This window comes from Fringilla coelebs (genome assembly GCF_963513975.1).
Source record: "Fringilla coelebs genome assembly, chromosome: 2".
Classification (NCBI taxonomy): Eukaryota; Metazoa; Chordata; class Aves; order Passeriformes; family Fringillidae; genus Fringilla; species Fringilla coelebs.
Window position 1 is genome coordinate 11,371,633 of NC_140029.1, and position 24,008 is coordinate 11,395,640.

At 37.4% G+C, this 24,008-nt stretch overlaps 1 protein-coding gene across 6 annotated transcripts in view; it reads left to right on the forward strand.

Moving 5' to 3' along the window:
- Positions 1–24,008, forward strand: part of DMD (dystrophin) — a 972,793-nt gene that overhangs the window by 750,888 nt on the left and 197,897 nt on the right. The gene's annotated exons all lie outside the window — the stretch shown is intronic.

The window sequence follows — 24,008 nt, forward strand, 5'->3', positions numbered from 1 at the left end:
AAATTCTCTTTAGCTGAATTTCTGCTTTTTTTTTTGTAAAGTACAAAGGGAAATTCCACACTGGGAAACATTTTTATGTTTATCCTAAACAGCAACCAGAACCTCCTTTTCTCCACTGAGAATTCTTGTTTCTCAGCCACAGAATCAGGTTCCTTCTTTTGAAATCTGTTTTCTACACTGAGATCCAACAGACCTCAGCTGTCTGCTAGTGCAGGATATTCATTCAGTATTAGATGTTCCTTTTGCTAAAGGCCATGACCTTCAGATTCCTGGATTTCTGCCTTTGTACTCAGCATAAACCTGACATGCAGCATGTGCTGACTTCCTTGTCCTAAGGACAAGTTACCTGTGGTTAGGCTTGCAGTTAAAAGACAACTGTCTTTTAGAGGGGTGAAAAGTAATTTCTAATCTATATAAACTGACTGTTTCCCACAGGTGATACAATTATATTAAGGTAAGTTGAGAGGCAAAATGGAAAACAATTGTGTATTTGGCAGTGTATTTATATTTTCAGTGACTACAACTCATGACCTCTAAGTAAAAGGGGCACACACAACACCTTATCAAAACCAGAAACTGCTTAGGTATAAAACCAGACTGAGCTAAATGCAATTCTGAATATTAAAAAGTGTTCTTTATCCTTTTAAAAGAACATTCACTGGCTATATGAATGCACATGCTTACACTAAGAATGTAATAAAAGCAAATGAAAAGAAATTAGGGAGGCTTGAAAAATAATTTTAAAAGGTCTGTCATAAAGATGTTCATTCCTGCTATGTCACACGAGACAGTGCAAGAAAGACTATTTTGTTATTTGTTTGCAGTTCTGGTTTCACTCTCTTGCTCTTCCTCTGCATAGCACAGCACCATTGCAGCTGTTGTGGAGTTGCAGATGTGCCTAATTAATAATAAAACAGAGCAGCAGCCTAAGAGCAGAGTTTCTGTGCTACCAGTGAGAGGATCCTGGCCGTGTTTGTGCTCTGGGCAGTTTTTACAGCTGGTGCCAAGTGTCAGGACTCTGATAGCCCCCGTGGCTCTGGTGGCATTCAGGAGGGCTGACCCTTTATATTTCACTTTTTGTCCATGAACCAAGACCTCTCACACCTGTCTGGGCTGGCCAGTTGCTGCTCTTCTGTGAGAAAAGGCTGCTGTCAAGTTGTGTTTGCTCAGTTGACCCAAGGCTGCCAGGGTCATTCCTACTTTTTGAGCAGCTTTAAAAGTTTTGTTGGGTTATATCTGTGAGTGATACACCATATGCTTGGCCATCTGTTGTTTGCACGCCTTATTTTAAGGAGATATGTAAACCACTTTGAATAAGGGCACTTCTATTAACAGTAGCATTATTCTCATGTTTTCCAAGCACACCTTGATAGGTAGAGCCGAGCCAAATCTTAGTCCTCTTAAAATTGCTGTGATTACAGCAGTCTTGGTAGACAGAAAAAAGCAAAGAGTAGTAGATGGATTGGAAATCAGACTTACATTTCAGTGACTGTCAGTTTTACTGTCTTTGTCTACAGTCAGAGCAGGTATTAGAACTCTAAAAATGGCTCTAAAACATCTAAAAGATACCTTAAGGGATCTTTTTTATTTTCCACTTTTCATCAGGAAGGACACAATGAACTATAGAATGAACTACGTAATTTCTTGGCATCAGCTTGAAGCTGAATTTTGTCATTTCCAAAGGTGTTAGCTTTGGAAGAGCATTTTGGAGACCTTCCATTTGAGTATGATCTTGGAAGTTTCTGAAGATTGAATGGACAGTAAGGAATCTTATACTATAATTAAAAAGAAAAAAAGTTTGGTAATCTTCTCTGTTTTATCATATCTCAGAATACACTGGTGAGCAAATGGGAGCAAGAGGAGAAGAAAAAAAGCAGCTCACATCCTACCCCAACTCTGAAAGGATATACATTTCATATGGGTGGACCTCAAGATGGGCCAAACCCCAGAATTTCCAATTCGCAAAGAACATTTTCAATTTGATATTAGGCTGAATCAGACCAGTATGAAAAGTTCTCTAAATCCCCCTGAAATTAGGCATGCTTTGGAGCTTATTTATTTCTCTTGTCTCTTTCAAAGACCTTCAGTAATCCCTAGGAACTTCATCAGGCCAAGAAATCAAAAATTCCAGAACTTTCAATTCCAGAAGAAACCCACCAACCTTCAGTGGTATCATTTGTACCCTTTACCCTGAGGTGACCTGGAAGTAGCAGAGGCTGAGGAAGGGATGTCCTGGTGAAGCTGCAGTCCCTAGGAGAGGATTTGTGTTTGTGTGCAGTTTGCCAGCAGCCAAGGCATTCATCAAAATCCCATCTTGAAACTGGCAAAACTTTGTTGAGCCTGAGGCCTCTCTAGAAAGGCATTTCTGGCACTGTGAGTGGTGAGTTACTATGAGAACTCCAGGCTACAGGAGATTTTGTGAGCAGAGCACATACTGCTTGATTTGCCAAGCAGGCTGCTTGGTCTTCTCTTTCATTTAAGTATGACAAGGAAAATAGGCTCCACTAATCAAGTTTCTTAATCAGATAATTGTATATATTTTGGCATCTTGATTCAGTAAAAATGATGGAATGCTGGCAGACTGATGTCAAATAAAACAGATTTGAGCATTAGATTAGTGCCACGCTCACAGATTCAAGGCTAGACAGGATGCACAAGAACTGGGACCTCAGAGACCATGGAGACACTTTTTAAGAAATATCCCTTTTGCCATCCATTTCCAGACAGCTGGATGTTCAATTCTGGAGATAATATCACTACTGGTGCTCGGTTGTAGAAGGCTGTGGGCACATGCCACCTTGTAAGCTCATCTTTTAGAGATTTCTTAATGTAAAGCCAGTGACTCCATATTGCAGCATATTCCTTTTGTTGGTGGTGGGTTGGCTTGTTTTCTCAGTCTTTTTTACAAGGGCTGTCTAAGCTACATTTCTGCTCTTTGTTGCCCTTCTGCTTTTTGGTTTTACTTATGCAATAGCTGCACTACAATACTCCTCTACACAGAATAAGGATATCATTATTAATTCCTATTTACTTGGTTTTATTTTAGTAACAAAACCTTTCTTTTAAAGCAGAATAGAAATTCTTTTTTCTCTCCTCTCTTCCTGGTTTTATGTGTTGAAAAATGCGTAACAAATTTATCCTTTATTTTTTAACTTGAAATAATGGGAAAGAAAAAAAACCATTGTTATAGAGTTTGTGTAGCTGCTGGCTTAATTCTACTAACTTCTTCTGTAGTTCAATTTGTAAGAAAAGCTTTTAAATGCAGTAAGTTGAAGTATGAAATATAAGGGGTTTAGATGTATTTTTAATATGTACATTAAACATTTGAATTAAGTTTGTTTCAAAGCTTTTTCATTACATGCTGCATCATCAGAAGAAAGCTCTTAAAATGTGTACTCTTGTGATCTGAAGTTGCCTGGCTTCCCTAAATATGCCAGCATGTGCAAGATATGCTTTGAAATTAATAATATTGAAAAACAACTCAGCAGTTGTATTTGCCTTATTTAATTCCTGCTGAGATGATTATGCTTCTATTAGCTGTGCAATTATATTGCACAGCTCACTTGAAGTATCTCAAGCTGTAGCTTTTTTGATTCTGACTATTTTAGCACTTCACAGAAAACTTCAAAGGTTGAACCACAGTGAATAGATCTTACCAAACTATTTATGTTTCTGACTTTGAATTACATTGGCTAACTTCTGTCTTATTTATTTTTAATAAGCATCATGTTTAATTGTGATATTTTTGCATGGGAAAAAATGTGCTTAGACAAATATAACACTATAGAGCTTAGGTACATGGAAATAGCCATGTGACAATTTCAGATTTCTATGAATTTCTATATGAAGCTCTACTTTGAACAAATATTCCAAGTTTACAAGTTTTGTCTAGGTTTATTAAAAATAACTGCAGGTAGAAGGGAAAGCCTAAAAAAGTTGATGTTTGAAGAGTGAATGTACATAAGTGGAGGTTGGACCTCTTTAGGAGTCTTGTTTAAAGCAGGGATAATTTGTGGAAATTCAGCTTTGAAATGTTGGTGCACCTTGTGACTGTACAAGTAGATTCCATCGATTAAATGTCAAAGTACCAAACCACTTGGATATTGGTTTGGGATTTGTGTTAGTTTTAATTTAGGTGAGTACTCCACATGGAGGAATAGTGGTTTGGAGGATGGTAGCCAATTTAATGTTAGTCTTATATAGTAAATTCTGTTTGTAACATATAAATATTAGAATCTCTTAATGGAATTATATTGTTTTTCAGAGGGGCTTCTGGTGGTGTTTGTTGGATTGGAATTTTTTCCACCAAGTTTCTGTCTTTTTGTTCATTTTACTCAATACTGGAGAAAACTGTGAGTCCAAGCAAAAGAAATAGGTATTTAAATCTCTGAGAGATATAATTTGTACAAATTCTTTAGCAAAGATATCAAAAATAGCACTGATACGAAACAAGAACTATAAAATGTAGTCAGAATGACTTTTAAAAAGACAGTGTATTATATTTTACTGCTCCACGACACAAGCAGCTAAATTTGCAGTTTCTGAACTTTCTACATTGAGAAAAAAATTTGATGAAGGCATTTGTTTACTCCATAATATGTATTGATGTGATCTTAGATTTAATACCCAAACAGAATCACCTTATAAATAAACTGTCTGAAGGCATATTTTAATGTGCTGTCAAAAAAGTCTAGATCCAAGTTCCCATTGGATCTAACCACCCAAAGCATATGCCCATTTTAGTTTGTGACTGGTTTGTACTTTTGAGAACACGTGTTGGATTTCAGCTTGCATTTTGAATGCATCTGTAAATTGTGAGTGATAAATTATCAGAAGTTATGAGAAGTGGCTCTAATCAAATAGTGCCATAGCAATAAGGCTATTATACAGAACAGGGGATTTCTAGTTCACAGTTCACAAGCATTTTCAGAAATTCTGAGACCTTTCACCCATGAACAGAGTAGGCACAGTATCTTATGCAGAGTAAATCCAACATTTCTATCCTGCATCAGATTTAATGAGCATATACTTTGAGACTACACAGCACATGAACAGAGGTTATTCAGGATTTTTGTCTGTGCTACCCTTGATAAAAGCACTTAGACAAGCAAACTGCACTGCATAGTATACACAGGATGTCACTGCATATTTAATCTAAACAGAAGTGATTTATCCCTACAAATTGTGGAGAAGAAAAGTGGTATTGTCACATTTACAGGCACAAATTTCACAGAGGAAGTGGAGAATAGATTGAAGAAAAAAGCTGGACTAAACCAACATATCGACTCCCTTTGAACAATATTTCCTTGAGACCAGCAAGTTTTTGGAAGCTTCAGGCTGGAAATTTTCAGTTGAATCTTATGGGCATAAAAAAGATCAGAGGCCTAGTAAAGAATTTTTTTTTTTTCAAATGAGAAGGTGGCTAAAATAGAGTCAATAATAAAATTTGCAGAAATTTCTTCTGAGAGTGAGAACTTGAAGTCAACTTCATAGACTTATTTTTTGCAGACCCAAAAGAATGCTCTCATGAATTCATCCTCCCCTGCTGTCTGGAACTGAGGGACCTTTTGGTTGTTTAGTTAAAGAGAGACAAGTGTGTGAGTGTGCTAGGAAAACCTGAGGGTTCTTGGCCTTACAGCCACTTTAAGGACACAAAAGGACTGCTACCATTGGAGGGGTTCTTGGGAGCTCTGCTGAACCAGCCCCAGAGACATGTGCCTGATAGCAAAAGTCCTGGAGTGGGCTTTGAAACAGCTGAAATATCAGAGAGGGAGTTTCCATTTGAGAATACCTGAGAGAGGCTGGACTTTAGAATGACATCCATCTGTAGGCATATAAAGGTTATCCTTTTAAAGATCTGTGGAAATCAAGGGATGAAGCTCATCAAACTCAACTCTCTTGTGAGGCTGAAACTGCAGCAGGTTAGGACTTGGTGTCCATTGCATCCAGCTGTAGGAAAATTTTGCTGCTGTATGACACAGGTGGCTGCAAGAATAAAAATTTGGCATGTGATATTCACATAGATGATTTCTATATGATGTTTTTTTTGTGGATTAGGAAGTTTGGGAGGAAAAAAGTTCTAAAAATTTGTTGAAGAATTGTCTAAGACCCCCCAGCAACACATTGGAACTGGATTATCTTCAAGGTCCTCTTGCAACCCAAACCATTAAAGCATTAAAGTAATGAAACTAGAGATGAAAAAATATGGAAGGCAAAGCCCAGACTGATGTGAGTAGCTGTCAGTGTTGAGTTTTGCTAAAGTGAGGACAACGAATGTGTGACTAATATATCTTAATGGTCAGGACCATGAACAATGGCAGGGTACTTTATACATTGCAGGTAGAAGACTCAAGTGAAATATATCAAATCATGCTTTTAAATGTGTGTCATCTTTTTAAGTGAGTCAAATTATGAATTAGCTAGAGGAAGAAAGCAAATAGAATATTTTATGATGCTATATGTGGGAGAGTTTATTAATAAATCTTAAAGCAGTGTACCTTCTTGCTTTCAACATGCAATTTTGAAGTTGCCAGCAGTACTACTGGCGGTGAACTGGAACCCTAAATTAAAGAAACACTTTTTAAATCAGGTAAAACAATCACCTGATCTCAAACATTACTTAAGGAAGTAAATTTTATGCTCAGGACTGGGCCCAGAACAGTGGCCAGAGCTTTATTTTAAAATAATTAAAATATGTGAAAAATATTCATATTGTGAAAAAAAATTAAAATAGAAACATAAATAACCCACATTAAGAAGAATGAACAAGATGAAACTCTGTCATCCAAGCCAGGAACATATCACACTGGACATTTAAAAAGTAGAAATCTTTCTTCTCCCATCTGTACAAGGCTTTCTTAAATTTATTTCCATACACACATATTTTAAAAATTGTACTTGCTAAAAGTTAATGTTCTTGTTACTATTTTTTTCTACCTGTCAGCTATAGTGTCAGAAACTATATGGATTTGTCTTTTTTGTATAAGAAAATAAATATTCTAAATGGTCTTCAGGAAGATTGCTCAGATTAACATTAACACTAAATGTTCTTTTGAACATTTTAATGAAGTTTAAAATAAATCTTGCATTTCCAATAAGCTGCCAAGTACTGCAGGGAAGAAAAAGTCCAAAAGCAAGTGTAAGATTAAAATTGTTGCTGAAGCTAGTACATGTTAGTAATTAAAAAAGACAGTTGGTTGCCTTTTTCATTTCCCTTTTTTTGAGCTTAAGAACCCACTCCTGCTGTGCAGAGTTAGAAGTCCATCCTGCTACCTCTTTTGTCACCAGTACTTTTGCATGCACATGAAGACACAGATTTAACTCTTTGAGGCTATTGGGGGAGCACACAAAGCCACAGGGCCCCAGGTGCACAAAGATGAAGTGCCTTGAAAGCAGTAATTTCTTTATATCCTTGTCATATAAAGCTAAGCCTGTTTTAGACAATCAAGTAAGCTAAGTGATTTATGTGCTGACCTCCATTTATCATCTTTAGCCTTACTGGGGTTTTTTTGGAGGGGTTTATATGCATTTAGTATTATTTTTTATCTTGAATGTAGATCTTCTCCATAGAGGACAAACCTCAAAGACTGATAACAAATGCAGTTTCTCGCAAAGCCCTTCTCTCTGCAACTATCCTGACTAAAATATGTTGAATTAATTTTCTGTTTTCCTAATTATTTTTTTCAATTCCATCCCCAAAGAGATACAAAGACAAAGAAAAATTAGTTTCTGCTGTGTTATTTAAGTGTGTTACTGCTATTGAACAGTGGCAAACAAAGTGGTCTGAGGAAGTGTGTATAAAAAAGTAGGATTAATAGTGGTAGGCTTTTAAAAGATCAAAACTTGACAAGACAAAATTGGTTATTTGACAGTTACAGAATTGGCAATTAAAAAGAACACAGTAAGTATCCCATTTCTGAAGACAGGAACATGCACTGTTGTTTGATTAAAGCTGGCTTGTAGACTGTATACTTCATTCAGCCCTTGCCACTTTGTATAGAAAGGTCTACAAAAGAAATAGCTGTCCACTGAAGTTTGAAGGGTGAAGCAAGAAGATGGAAGAAAAATAGTTTACAGTGAAACAAGAGGTCAGTAGAAGCTTAGTGGTTCTGTTGTGAAATAAAAACAAGTTAAATATCAGGAACAAATTGCCAGACAAGGTCTTTCTTACCAAGCTGTAAATAATTTTTCTTTCTATAAAGGTGGTAATTGTTTGCTTATAGCAGAGAATTATTCTGGTTGTTTTATGATGTGATGGCACATCACAAGCTTTTTCTGATTTGCTTTTTGCTTTTCTCTCTGGTGTGAATTTACTGGTATGCTGAGCTGTGGATTATATTGTCCAAAGGAGCCCATTTGGATGTTTCAGTGTTACGCTGTATTTCTGCATTAGTTCTAAACTATCTTTCTTATTCTTCTAAACTATCTTCCTTATTCTTCTTCTATTCCTGTAGATATAGTAGACATCCACTACAATATCTTTTTTTTTTCCTAGCCACCTAATCCTGGCCCAGAGACTGTGCACATCATCACTCACTGTAGGGATGTGCAGTCACCTCTCCCCCAGGTGCCCTGAGGTGTGACACCTCCACCTGCCCTGCCTGTCCCTCCTGAGCAGCCTGGAGTTCTCCACCCCAGAACTCCAGTCCTGGGATTAAGCTTAGTGGGAAAAACCACAAACCAAGAACAAAATAGTTCTGCCTATCTCAGAGATAGCTCTATGCTTGAGAGCTCATTAAGGTAGAAATTATTTTCTTTCTCAGCTATGTTTCCTTAGGAAATGATTGGAAAATCACTGAGCAAAGAGACTTAAGGACATCTTCACTGCAACTTATCAGAAAAAAAAAAGAAAAAAAACCAACAATACCCATTCCTATGTGTGCTTGCATCTTTCTGAAAGGAATTTTCCTTTTTTTGGTGAGACAGGGATAGCCAAACTTCCCTTCTTGAGCAGTTGCAGGAAGGCATGCTGGTGAAATGGAAGTCTTATTTTTCTGATGTAACATCCTCAATGTTCTTCATTTTCTGTCTTTATAAATTCCAGAAAATTTTATTAAGGACTAATGAATGCTGTGAGCCAACATGATGCTGGTCCTAATCATTAAATATTTCAAGTTCAGATCTCTGTTATAGGGACATGTAACTTCAGTGCCAATTTACATATTAGTAGGAATTTTAACATTTTTTTTAATCACAGGTGAAAGAAATCTCACTAATGAAACAAATCAATGTCTCTTGTTTATTTGGTTTGTAGAAGATGAAAAGTTGAAAAAATTAAACATTTCTAAAGCATTCTTCAGATTTTTTTTTCAGAGATTATTATTAAAGAAAATCTGAATTATGTTCCTTCTCCTGATGCCTTGAGAGGCTGCCTAGAACAGAGGCTAGATAGTGTCAAAGGAATAAAGTAGATGTTTATTAAAAGGTCTTCAAAGGATACACCTTGGGCAGAACAAGAGCCCAGCCATGGCTCTACCCAAGATGGACCCAAGACAGACTCCAGGTCATAAGTTTTCACACTTTTATAAGTTTTGGTTCATTTACATGTAGGGGTTAATTGTCCAATTACAGCTTCAGGTTATGCAGTCCCATCCTCACAGATTGCTCTCCTCAATTCTCCATTGTTTGTAATTTTTGGGCCCAAAGCTGCAACGGTGTCCTTGGTTCTCAGGCTGGAAAAGGATTGTTTTGTCTGACTAAACTGTGAAGAGAACTTGCTGACATTTCATGTGAAGTTCAGAGGGACACACTAAGGCAGTACAGAATCTGGAAAATATCAAAGCTAAAATTTAAGGCATCACTCCAAGTCAGTCAGTCATAAAATGTTCCTATTTTATTCTGGATGGGATTTTCAAGTGAAATTCAGAGAAGAGTATTTTCCAGGTCTGAGGTACCCCAAAAGAGTAAGTTAAAAAGTGAGTACTACACAGTGCTCTAGTAATTTCCTTCTCTTCCTTTTGGGTTGTATTTCGTGTTGGTTTTTTGATATTTTTTTTAATATCCTAGCAATCAGTAATAACTTCAAATTCCTTCAAGTCTCAGCTTGTAAAAAAAAAGTAATAATAATTTTAATTAACTTCTTAAAAGAAAGATCTGCATGAATCTTGGCTTTTTATATAGGGTATAACTGAGCCATTGACTTGCTAGCTGTCAGGGTGCTCTTGGTAATTTTCAGGAAGGAAATAAAAGTAAAATGCCTTAGGTTAATTCCAAGTCAAAGGGAATTTCAAAAGTCTAGATTTTTCTTGAAACAAAATTGCTGAGATTTTACCACTCATTGCCAGAAATCATTCTAATACTGTAATGCAGCATTCCAATTGCTGTATATATTTCCCCATGAAATTTAGAGAATGCAGTCACATAAAATTGTTGGCATTAAATAACTGAGAAATCGTATTTACAGTAATTATACTATTTAAATAAAGATGACCTGCAAAGTCAGATTATACAGAACAATAAATGTACAGGAGACTAAAATGTTTATTGTCCCTGTTTTGAGAGGACCTGCAATGGAATTTATAGAAGTCTATTTTCTATTTTAAAGGAATTAGACCCAAGACTTTTCTGGGTTATCCAGGGATAAAAGAGATGGCCTTGGTTTAAGCTGGCATTGCCCTGCAGGAGACCTGAAGGCTGACTTGCACAGGTCCTGATGATGTTCTCCTCTGTAATAGGCAGCCCACAGCTGCACATGCAGGGAGAGCTCAAGTTTTGGAATTACTACAAAGGTAGAACGAGACATATTGCAATAGCAGGCAGAGTACTGCCTCTCTCCTAAAGCAAGCCTTTTGTGTTGGGGGGAGTTTGTCAGATAGATTCAGTCCCTGAGGGACTGCTTTGAACAGCAGGGAAAAGGTGTTCCATCCAGTTTCACAGTTCCTCCAAGGAACTCTCTTTCTTGCTACAGAAGCTTGGCTTGACTGTTTAGTGCCCATCAAACATTTTCCTTCCTGCTCGTGTATCCTTTGAGCAGACCCTTAATCCTTCTGATTTGATAGTTTTCACAACAGAGATTAAAGCAGCACTGATTGATACAAAGCTAATCCTGGGCAATGGTTACTTTTCTATCCCTGAATTTGGGATGCTGTCTTCAGGTCTTAGGGATCACCTGCTGTTGATGGTAAATCAGTGCAGGCTGTGCTTCAAAGCTCACATCCCATCTGCATAGAGCTTGGTGTTGTGCTGAACAGACTGTGTGTCTGATTCTTGGAATTAACTGTGACAGCAAGATCATTTTGGCAGATGGCTGCTGTGGCATGTGTACAGGTATATTTGAAGGATGATGGTGTTATTCTATTTCCTGATGATCATACCTTTGCTTATGAAAAAGCTTTTCCCTTTGCCTGTTTTGGTTTGTCGTTTTTTTTGGTTTTTTGGGGGTTTTTTAAATATGCAAATATATGAATTGTAAAGTCATTCCTTGGTTGTTCTTTCTTTTTTCATTTCCTTTAATCTAAGATAACTTCTGCATACCAAGCATGTCCTTTGGCAAGTAAATGAATGTACAAAGAGGAAATGTAAAAGGTTTGCCATATTTCCTTTTTCATCAGCTCCTAAAATTTCCTCCTACAGACTATTTTATTTCATTTTGTTTCTTATAAGGCTGCATTCCCTTGAGATATTGTTTAAGCAGCAACTCATGTCTGTCCTCACTTGTGTGTGCCCTGGGCAAACAGATGCAATTGCTGAATAACAGGCATCAGAACTCTGAGTGTCAGTGTTTGGTTTTCAGGCTTTCAGCAAGATTGCAAAGGGAACACAAAGCTCCACTGGGAAACTGAGCATCAGTATTTCATTTAGTGGTACAGTTAGATTATGAAGCACTGTATATGAAATGTTTGTAGGTTTTTTTTCAGAAAACTCACTGATGTGGAAAGGGAATTCTGAATTTTCTTTATTACCAAGTCCAATGTATAGAAGCTGTTTTAAGATTACAGGCAAATTCTCAAATTTGAATTTCAGATCAAGGTCTTTTTTTCCCCCTCAATTTTATAAAAAGTACTTTGGTAAAGAAGGTGAGATAAATAAGAAAGTTGCTTTTTCCAGGAAGCTCCTCTCCTATGAGGTTGGTCAGTCATGAAGTTTTCTCATGATTAAGAGAGGAAGGCAAGCTTTTATGTACAGACAGAGGTTTTTGTACTAATGTTAATGAGCTGAATTTCAGTTTAACACATTAGGCATTTCAGATAAAAACAATGTATCTGAAAGGAAGCTTTAATCTCAGCAAGACCAACCACTGAATGAATGCATGATGCAGGTGCATTATTATCCCTTGTTCAGTGAGTATTTACTGAATAGTGACATTACTGTCAGTTGTGAATAGGTCTATGCCATGAGAATTCTTTCTACACAACATTGATTATACATCAAATAGGTGTAGAAAGAAGATAACAAGTGTCATTACACTGAATAGTGTAACAGTGACTATTGCTATGAGTGCCTTGAGGAATATTACATTCATCCTTTTTTAGCCATAGTTTGCCTAATTTCATCTTTTAAACCCCTGGCATTTCTTATGCTCATTTCACTGGGTGTGAAATTTCATAAACTACTTCTGGGATATGAGTTATATTTTAACCTAGACTCTGTCTCTTCGCTCACCTCTAGCCTGGAATTCCTTTTATTAGGAATTCATATGCAGATATCAGCATATAATTGTTATAGGAATTATTTTACATCTCTTCCAATAAGATAGGAAATGTATCTTTTTTATTCAAAGATACAAAACATATCATGTGTCTCTTGTGCTTAGCTTTCTGCGCTTGAAATCTATACACAGGTCTTTTTAATTCTCTCATGAAAGCAATTATGATACTTCAAAGAGGATTACAGGAAAAAAGAGATTTTATTTTCATAGGGAACATGTAACTTCTGAGTTTCTTTCTGTGAGCAAACTGTACTCCCTGACACAAAGGTAGTAACTATCCCTCTGTGATCACTCACATATTACACAGTAACTCAGATACCCCTGCTATAATTTCCTCACATTCTTCTTCATTCACTTTTTTAGGTAAAAAATATTTTTAATTAGTGGGTATTAAAATTTGCAGTTTTCTAAAAATCTGAACATGATATAGTGCAATTGACAACTTTTTGAGAGCAGTAATCACTGTGGATGCAATATGAAGAAAGTTATAAAGTTGCTTTATATGCAGGGCAGAAATAGTTGGTGTCAATGCCAAGGGAATGCAAAGTAGGGTTTTTTTCTAAAAGTGATGCTTCTTGCTCTGAGCTTGATACACACAGATGTGAGAACTAACTAGTGTGTGTGTTGGGTTTATGTGGCAGGGGAGTTATAGGGTGGCTTCCATAAGGGTCGATTTAGATTGGAGACAAGGAAGAATCTTTTACAATGAGGGTGTTAAAACACTGGGAAAGGCTGCCCTGGGAGGTATTGGAAGCCCCATGCATGGAAATATTCAGGGTGAGGCTCAACAGGGCTCTGAGCATCTGTAGTTGCACAAGGGTTGGACTAGATGATCTCCAAAGCTCTCTTCCAACTCAAGCCACTTTATAATTTTATGAAAGAGTGGGAGGAAGATGTTTTAAGAGCTGAATTTATGTCTTATTATCCTAATCTGATTTGACTGATAATAAATTAAACTAATTTTCCCTTGCCAAGTCTGTCTTACCCAAGATGGTAACTGGTGAGTGATCTCTCCCTGTCCTGACCTTCATCCATGAGCCTTTTGTTTTATCTTCTCCCCCACAGCCAGCTGAGTAGGGCACCTGATATCCAGAAAGGGTCAACCCATCAGAGTGTGCATGAACAAGACATATTTTTTTCAGAATTAAATTAAGTATGGAGCTTGTTTTTTTGTTATTAATGTGTGTTGTTTTTGTTCTGACTGAATCTGAGGAGAATCTGGGAGGACCATTTTCAGATGGCAGCAGTTCTGTTTAAACTGAATTTATCCTGCTTCTCCTGCCTCCTGTCAGCAGGGTTGATACAAAAGCAGGAGTTGTTGGTATCTTTGGGTGTGTCACAAACATGCCATTCAGAAGCCTTTTGTATACACAGTTGCTGCAAAAACTCCTGTGGGGGTAAAACAGTTATGGCAAGCCTGGCTTCCACAATAAGTGTCCTTTCCATTTCATTTTTGTTTTCATTAAAATACAACTTTGTGTCTTGAGAAGGAGTTAGCATTTATTATGAACAATAGTCAGTTCTTTTTTGTTGCAATCTGATGTGTTGTTTGTGACAGCATCATTTCCAAGATTGCCTGTGGTACCCTTCAGTGTTCTTCAGCACATTTTTTAGCTTTGGGTGGTGTAATGAATGTGGCTGGACTGCATGTTTGAGCAAAGTCTTCAGCTTTCAGAGCTACTCGAGCTCTGCTTCCAAGTCTGTTCCTGAATTTTATGTATATGTGAGACCTTAGGTTATTTTATGAACTGCTTTCTGAAGAAGTATCTCTCAGCCACATGTTTGTGTCACATTTAGTTTATCATTGAGACCAATGAAAGAAACATATCCAAAACTTCTGGATATGATGAGAGTGACTTTGATGCGATCAGCAGTGAAGTCAAGTACTTGCAGTGTCCTGTGTCAGCAATTTATAAAGTATTTGATAAGTAATCTTGACCAAAGAGCCATAGAAGCAATTCCAGGGTATAAACCTGGGACTGGATGGAATACTTTGGAGTGACAGTCGGTGAAGAGACATATTTGATCTCTATAGAAACCTAAGTAGGAGCATATGAATTTCTGCAGTATTTAAGATCTGCCTGATATAGTGACTTACTGACAAGAGTGAATTCTGTCTTCTGAGAGTATATCTAAGCCCTGAGTTCTTATTTAAGTTTAAAGAGTCTGATTCTAGATGGGAAGGATGGTGGTTTTTTTATTTGTTTGTTATTTTAATTTCATATATATTTGCTCTATTACCTCCTAATATTACTGTATGCTCACCTCTGTTCCTTCATTACTACCAAGTATACTGAAAGTTTAAAAGTGTGCATTTCACTTTTCTTACCTTCTTGCCTTTGGATCTTGGAGCTGGTTGTCTTATCCAGATCTAGATGAAAACACTTACATGACTTGACCAGTATGATTACTGAATTAAAATAATTTAATTTTGTTATGATAGTGGAATTATTTCTCTTTTACTGTAATGAGGAGAAGATAGGAACAAGTGAATTTCTTTTCAGTTGCTGGATTTGACAAACTCAGTGATTCAAATTATTTGGGTTTTTTTTAATGTCAAACTGAAAAAACATGAACAGAAGTTAGTTTTCACCCCAAGTAACCTGTCTTCTAAAAAAATGTTAAGATACGAGTTTATCTCATGTCAGACTCTGCTGGTGATATCATTATTTTTTTCAGTGTTATTGCCATTTTAACCTGATACTGTTTTTACTGTGGCAGTACATGCCTCTTGCTAGTAAATCCAAGAAAATACCAAATAATTATTTTCAGACTGTAAATCTTATTCAGAGACCCCTTGGTACAGGAGCTCTGTTCAATTTTGCTTTTGAATTCTGGCTGCAGCAAAACATGGTTAGACTGCCACAGAGAGACCAATCAATATGATAGTTAAAGTTGCTATTTTGAAGGATATTGTTAAAAATTAATTCTTTTTTCAGGCTCTGAACTTTTGCCAGTTATTTGCTTATTTCAAGACAGTCAACATACATTATTAAAGCACCCAAAATAAATCATGAAGAACATGATTCTGGTGTGGTTCAGCTTATTGAGAAAAAAGTAAAGTTATGGAACTTAGAGCTGAAAGCTAATGAGGATGGACCATTCTGTCAAATTCCTCCCCAGCAGCAGCTGGAATGCTTGAACACCTCAGAGGGCAGGGCAGCAACAGCAAGGCAGCACAGCATTTTAATTAATTCAATTAATGTTACCCATTTTAATTCAGCTGTTGAGTTTGGGGTACTGACACAGTACAGGTTTAAAGGTGGAAGCCTGTCGCTGTAGGACACGAAAGAACACACGCACACACCGCTCTCAGGGTGAAGAAGAAAAGAGGCAGTTTATTTTCTGACTCCAACATTTATAGTTTTACAAAGGTGACAGTGGATTGGAGGGTGACAGTGACACCTCTCCCCTGACACTGGTTTAACCAACAGTCCATCAACTCTCTTCTCTTCCATAAAGGAATGCAAAACAATGAGTTATTTACAGAAAGTGTGTGAGAAAGTTCGCTACAAGAATGTCAACATCAGAAGGCTTTAGAGAATCTCAAAAAACCAGAGTGACAGAAGCCCTGGTGGTGTGGCCAGAGTTGGTGTGAGCAGGCTGAGGATTTGGGGTTTGAGGGTCAGAAGGGAAAACCCCAAATCCTCAGGGGTTTGAGGGTCAGAAGGGAAAGCCCACGGAGAGAGGCGGTGGCATCACATTCCCCACCTCCTGCAGCTGGTGGCAGCTCCTCTCTGCAGCCACCCTGTCCTGAGCTGACAGCTCCTTCTGTGGCTGTGCCAGCCCTCTTGGCAGAGGCTCTTCAGGGCTGCCTGAGCCCCTGGTGCATTTAGAGGGGAGCCACAAGGGGAAGCTTTGTCCTGTTGGCTCCTCACTGAGTGTTCAAACACGTGAGGTGCCCCTCACACTGAGCAGCCTTGCAGCTGAAACATCAGCAGGGAGGTAAAACCAACTTTCCTCACGGCAGTTTAAAGCCAGCTGGTGTTAATGAGTGAACCAACCAACACTTGGTGAGTTCTGTGTTGTTGTGACAGGAACAGCCAACACCAATTGTTGCAGTGACTTTGATAACTCTTGACTGCTGCACAGCAGCTTTCTCTCTGGGGTAGCTTTTCTGGCATCTCTTGCTCAAAGCCTAGGCAGTCAGAAGATCCTGAGGCCACACTGGCATGGCCTGGATTTCCACTGAAAATCGAGATGCAGTGTACTTTTGTCCCAGTGCCTGCCCGTCCTGGCCCTTCCTCAGCACACCTCCGGTAGGGAGGATTTGACACAAGAAGTGCAGAATCATTGCAGCTTTTCCCACATTGCCTCTTGCATAATGCCCACCAATTAACTTGTCCTGATTAAGAACAGATAATTGCAGTGGATCTTGCATGCTCATAGAGAAGAACACCTGAAATAGTATAAATTCCTTACAGAAATCTAATTACCTATAGAACAATAAAAACTCCTTCTAAAAGGAGTCCTAAACCATAATAGTTATTGTTCTGCTTGATCCAGTTTTAATGATGTGTAACATATGAGGCCTCTAGTTTCTGCTTTTTGTTTTGTGTTGTTCTCTTTTAAAAAGATTTTATGTTTCTTTAGTTAATTGAAAATCAGGTTATGAAACTGGTGTACCAGTTCTTTCTCTAAAGACATCAACAATATTACCAACAAAACCTTTAAATGTCAGGATATTTTTTTAAAAAGAAAAGAAGAGTGCAAAAATTATTGGTAACAGAAGAAATTAGGATAATGCTTCTAACAGAAATAATTTCTTTTAAGTATAAAATGCTTTCAATTTTTGTTTTAAAAGGATCTGAAAGAGGATTGTATATGTTCATGCATTTAGGGAAGGATGAATGTATATATGAGTATCCTAGGTGCTAAAACATGAGTTACCTTATTGTTACATGTCGGTGTACTGTGAAACAAATATTACTTTAGTACAAATAATTTTTCTTCTAGAAAAGGTCCTTTTTTAATAAACAGATATCAGATATTTTTCACTGTTGGTTGATAAAAGAAGAACAAAACCCTGTCCTTTTGTGTTTCATAAGATTATTTTTCTCCAGACCTAGAGACAGTTGTGTATTTCAGCCTTTCCAGCTGTGTGTTATAAAAGGAAAGCAGGATTAATTTGATGTACTGAAATGTCAGCAGAACTAAGAGAGGTAAATGCTCTGCAAACTATGCTACAGGACTTTAGGACCTTGCATGAGTAACTAAGTGGAAGTAAATGTTCCTGTAGAGGAAGATGCTCTTTGTGCTGTTACTGTTTGACCTCTGGAAAGAGAGAAGAAAAATTAGACATCCTGAAAGTAACAGCATAATTATTTTGCTGCAGAAATTTTGCCTAAAGATTGACAGGGTGAGTGTGCTGACAGGATGTGCAGGTGGAGTGGGATCAGACATTCCTGCAGCACAGGGGTTGGGACGTGCAGATTTGGGGGGAGCAGACCTCCCTCTAACACCCAGAAAACTCTGCTGGTTTGTAATGGCTCTGCCTTCAGAAAATGGTGTGTATGATTCTAGGCACATTTATGCTGTTTCCCTCCTACTCACTCTAATCTCAAATACAGATTTCAAAGGCAGATAGCTGAGCCCATTCTTAGACATCTCAGTAGAGGTGGCTGATTTTCTGACACATTGAACACTTGCAACTCCTACTTGAAAAATGTGCTTTGTTTGCCTTGTTAGATTGGCTTGCCTGAAAGAGAGTACAGGCTATGTTAGTAAAATACATATTTATATTTTACATTGCACAGTAAAAGTTCTTCATTTCTGTGGCTACAAGGAATTTTTCTTCATTAGTGTAACCTCAGACTAACACAATGTTTCTTTCTATTTAGGGTTTCCATCCTAGATATGATGACAAGAAAAGTAGACAGTAAAAATAATAATATCCATTGAATTCACTGTTATCAGAACAGGATATATTTCTCTAGACAAGGGTAAAATCCTAAATGAAACTATAAGTGCAGAAAGATTTGTTTGTTTAAACATTTGTTTCTTTATTTTATATATTTATTCATATTTTCATTACATGTAAATGAAAGCAGGAGTTTTCTCAGTCTTCAAAAAACATATCCAAGAAGTCCACAAATTCCTTCCAAACACATGAAATCAGCTAATAATTGAATACAAATTAATTGCTAGCGGTCTGAAAAAATTTATTATTTCACTATGATCAAGGGAGAAATATAAGACCTTGTGCTATGGGCAAAATTTCAGGTCTATGAATAAATATCTGCACACTAGAGACAAGTACATGTTGAAATTATTGTGTTAGTGCTCATAAACAGTTATCATTCCAAAGCTGAGGCAGCCCAATGTAAATGAAATCAAGAAGCCCACACTGCATTTGCAGTTACTGTCAGCAGGAGATTGCTGCATCCTTAGATGCACCATGAAGTCTCTTGCAATCTCAATATAACCTAAATTGAAGGCTCTTTTGCCTATTTATAAAAATAATATTTTTTGAAAACAGGACCCAACTTGCTAAAGAAAGCTTTTTTTAATCTTCTGTTAGATGAAAGTTGCGTTTGAATCTGCAGCTTGGTTACATCTTTATTCTGGGACTTGTAGAATTTTAAACCCCAACAATGATAGATGCAACTTACACAGATTGCTTTCCATAGGGCAAAGTTATACTTTTGGCTTCCATTCATCAGCCCTTGATTCTCTTCTAGAGGACTGGCTCTTACCCTTTTTTATCTTGAAAAATGTGTTGGGAAACCAGAAATGCCTTAATTATATTCATAAGCTTATCTTCACAATGGAAAGGACCTTTTTATCGTTCTTTTAAATCAAGTCATTAACATGAAACTCAGAGATGTAATCATAGCAGACTGGAATTGGGGTCATGCCATAGGCTAGCTGAATAGGAGGCTTCTTGGCATAGTGATGTATAGCTATTTCACAACAATGTTTTTAGCTCAGTAAGTCTGCCCTTTAATTATATTTTAAATCTCATTTGAGAAGTTTTTATCATTATGTAAATTGTTCAGTGAATGGTCTCATTCTAAAGACTCAATAAAAGTTTTGCTTATGGACTGGGAAGAGAAAATTACTTAAAAGCTTGATGAGGGAATGGGGAGCATCAAAGAAGGAAAAAAAAAACCAAAAAAGCAAAAAAAAAAAATCCAACAACCAGTTTTTAAAAGAACTGTGACATTTAAAAGAGAGAACTTCCAAGGGACCAGAAATGCTTCACTGGTTTGTTCCATCCTTAATCTAAATCATAGCATCTTCAGATGCAAATATTCTCCTTCAAAAAGGTATACATTTCTTTCAGTTCCAATGGTAGCAACCAGCTCACAAGGAGAGGCTGCTGTAAAGCCTAGTGCAAAGTGCCTTCTGTTGCAAAAAACAAAAGAAACAGATCAAGTGCACCTTGCACTGAATCTATCACTCAGGTGCTCAAAATGCATTTGATTTCCTGTGCCCTTAATTCAACATCTCCAGAACTGTAACACTCACAAAACTGTTCCTCTGTCTAGCAGACAGGAGGCTAAGCTGTGTTCCTGAGAGTGGTGCCTTGAGTATGGATTTCTGTGCCTCCAAAGGCTGCTGGAGTGTGCCAGGGCACTGAAAAAACGTCTCAAACTCTCTAAACATTCACACAGAGTTTATGCTTTAGGCAGAATCCGAAATTTAGAGGAGTTGAGATGTAATTAAATGAAATCAAGTGGGATAATTAATTTGAAATCCAATTGCTAAACTGCTAAGATGTGCTTTATAGAGCTGCAAATAGAGGAGAACTAGGGTCCTTTAATTTCTTTAAATTATTGCATAATGAATTTTTTCTACCTTGTATAAAAGATAAATGTTTTGTCATCTGCGCTGCATTGATTTCCATGTTTTCCATGACTAACCTATAGTCCAAGAAATAGAACAAACCCCTTCTTACTAGGGCTTCATTTTACTTCCAGACTATCAATCCCTCTCTGGTGCATTGCCAAAATAATGGCAGGTTTTGACATGCGTCATGTCCTTTGTATGTCCTGTCTATATATTGCATGTGGGATATGAAGGATATTGACACTGATTAACTGTTTCAGACCACATTGAATTCTTGCAGGACTAGCTGTGCTGGGTGGAAGCTGACAGAGCTTTGAGTACATTGGATTTCACAGCAACAGCTCAGCTGTGCTTAGCAGGGCTCTGTGTAAATAAAACCTGTGGAGCCACAGGTGAATTTCTTCTTCCTACCAAAGGAATTAGGGCAGTGAGGATCTGTGCTTCCATGGAGAATGGGAGCAGGAGTTCCAAGGGGGTACAACTGAATTGGCCAAGTGAGAAATACACTCATCCCCTAGCTTTTTGGGAGCATTGGGTGTGCTCACTGACCACTTTAGTGTACTTCTCTGAAATCGTGTGTGGTGGTTGCAAGAGCTCAGGACAAAAGTGAAACAGCCAGAGAAAATTTCCTCACCCTGTTTTGCCCAACAAGATTTTTTTCCTCATGGCAAAATGCATTTCATCTCTCTTATCACCCTAGTTCTGTATCTTAGTTGCACACTTATTCTACAGAATAAAATAATGTAAGTACACATTTTTTAAATGTGTAGAAACCTCCAATACATGTTCAGTTCAGTTTTTACAAACAAATATTATGGTGCCTTTTGTCATCTAACTGTATAGTTCATCTTAATAAAGGAGGACTTCACTCAGCACCTAATGGAGTTGCAGTTCTTTCCAGGCAGTTCAGCTCACTCTAAGGAGTAACTTGTGATCAAAAAGATGCTTTTCATTTCGCTCTCTGCTCTTTTTAAGAGCAGACAGACAATCCATTTTCAGCACGGTCTCAGTAATAACAACTACAGCAAAAATGCAGCATGCACTCCAACTGTAACTCAGTAGAATTGTACCAGGATTGATTTTTTTTATCCTCTGTAGTCTTTTCATGAGTTTGAACACATTGGAAAATATGAAAGTGAAATAAATAATATATGTTTAGTCTATATGCTATGCTTCTTGGTATGACATGTAATGGCAGCATGCTTTTGCAAATACTTTAGCAATTTTTGAGATTAATAGCTCTTCCTGCTTTGCTGTTGTCAAGAAAAAGAATTGTGTTTTTAAAACATGGATTTATTTATTTCAGAAAACAAATAAAAGGTATATAGATCTTTTTCTTATATGTTCTCTGCTTCTCTTGGGATCTGTAAGTGTCACAAAGAAAGGTTCTGAAATGCACCAACCTAAATGGAGAAAATATCATTGTTGTTTTCGTGCTTCTCTGTCGGTGTAGGTTTCCTGCATAGCTGCAGTAAACTGCTTTTGGGAGCATTAGAAGCAATGCAGTACACACAAGTAATTTGGAATAAGGAAAATTCAGTCTTGAATATTAAGCTTTTGATGAGAATACTTCACTTTTCATGTTCATTGCCCACTTAGCCATCCAGAGGTTTTGTGATACTATGTGGTATTCTGAAATAAAAAAAAGGATGGGGTTTGCTTTTATTTCAAAATGATGTATGTGTCTGGAGAAAGAAATAAATTTTGTAGAATTATAAGACACATTTTCTAAACACAAGAAAAACGTGGAAAGGTTTTTTTCCTTCAATTTGTCTTATGTATTGCTATGAGTGTATGTGTGGTAAAATACCAAGAGGGCATAGATTTGACAGTTTCCTGCTGGGAATAGTTATTCAACATGTTCCATGGCACATGTTCTTGCCAAGGAAAAGGAACAAGTTTGTAAGTTTGGTGATTCCATCACTACCCTGAAACTTAGAATTTTGAGCAACAGGTAGTGCATGTAATTCTTTTGTCCAATAGTAGATTTATTGTTTATTAAATGTAGGAGGACCTTAGAACTATATAGACATTAACAGTTAACTTTTTTTCTGTGAGCTTTATCCTTTCTTACATCTTGTTTAAGCTGTTTACATCAGTATTGTTATACTTTACGTAGTTTAAATAATATCTCCAAATACCTACATGGAAGGAAAGAAGTTTGGTAATAGGGTATTCTTCATTCAAGTGAACAAAAATTAAGTATCACAGCTGGAAGCTGAAACTAGAAACATTCAGACTTGAAATAAAATACACATTTTCAAGTAAAGATATTCATACCTGGAATATAGTACATTTTTATGTACCTTAATAATGCCATTTTTGAAAACATCGATTGCCCGAACAACAATAAAGAAATGCAATATTTATAATAATACACTTGCATTCTGCAGAGTTACCTCTGATGTGCATCAAACTCATTCCTAAGTACTTTACTGCTTGAATGACAATAGATAAGTAAAATAGTTGGAGAAGGATTCTTACTGTGTACCAAAGATGTTGCTGCACCTTATAACCTCCCCAAATATTCTGCTAGTCATTGCTGTGAAAGGTATCCAGTTAAGGACATTTGGAACAGCAGTAGGTGAACAAGGGCAATCTGCTCATGATTCAGTGCAGCTAACATTGCACTTAAAATATCAAATAAAACCAATTCAATTAAGAACACACCAAGTAGACAGATTGTGTGCTCCCCTCTTTCAAAGTCATTCTTTTGAAGGAAACTGCAACAAATTTCCACTGGGGACTCTCTGTGATGCTCAGTTAGTGCTGGGTCTTTTTCTCAAATTCCATAAATCATTTCCTCTTCCCCACTTTATCTCTGGCACTCCCATTTCAGGCAGCAAGAAACCACCACCAGAAATCTTAGTGCTCCAGCATCCCAGGAGAAAATGTGGAGCTTTATTCACTATTCATTATTTCTTTGTGTCTTTGTGTGCTTCTTTGTCTGAAAGTAAAAGTATTTCTGTGCAAACGTGGCTGCATATAAAGTACATGTATGCTCATTCATGTACGTGCTGGAATTATTATTATTATTATTTTTATTCCATTTAATGACCTCGATTCAACCACTGTTCTCTGCAAATGAATCTGACCTTGTGGGGCTGCAGCATGCGAACGTCTTGGGGAAGGGCAGCCAGCACACAAAGGCTGCATTGAGTGTGTGGGCAGGCAGGAATGCTGGTACCAGGCAGCTCTCTAAAGAATGTTCTTTTGGCAGAAACAGCCGTGCTAAAAATGAGGGGGAAAAAATGAATTCAAAATTTCGAGCTGGCCTGCAGTTACGAGGCGATAAGAAAAGTTGGCTGTTCAACACGAGCTGCCAGTTGCATATTCTGGGTCCTTGCTATTCTCAGGCCCTCCTACAGCCGTGGCCCCAACCAGTGTTTTGATACAGCACAAAGTGGCTGTTTATTGCTATTGACTGCTGGGGCCCGTGCTCCAAAATGCGTTCTGTCAACAGAATGTAAGTGAACTTGGCATTTCAAAGCCCAGCTGCTGCAGACTCCTAGATTCCTTGGAATTGCCATGCAGCAGGACCAGTGTTGCAGTCCCCAGCTCAAACTGAAAA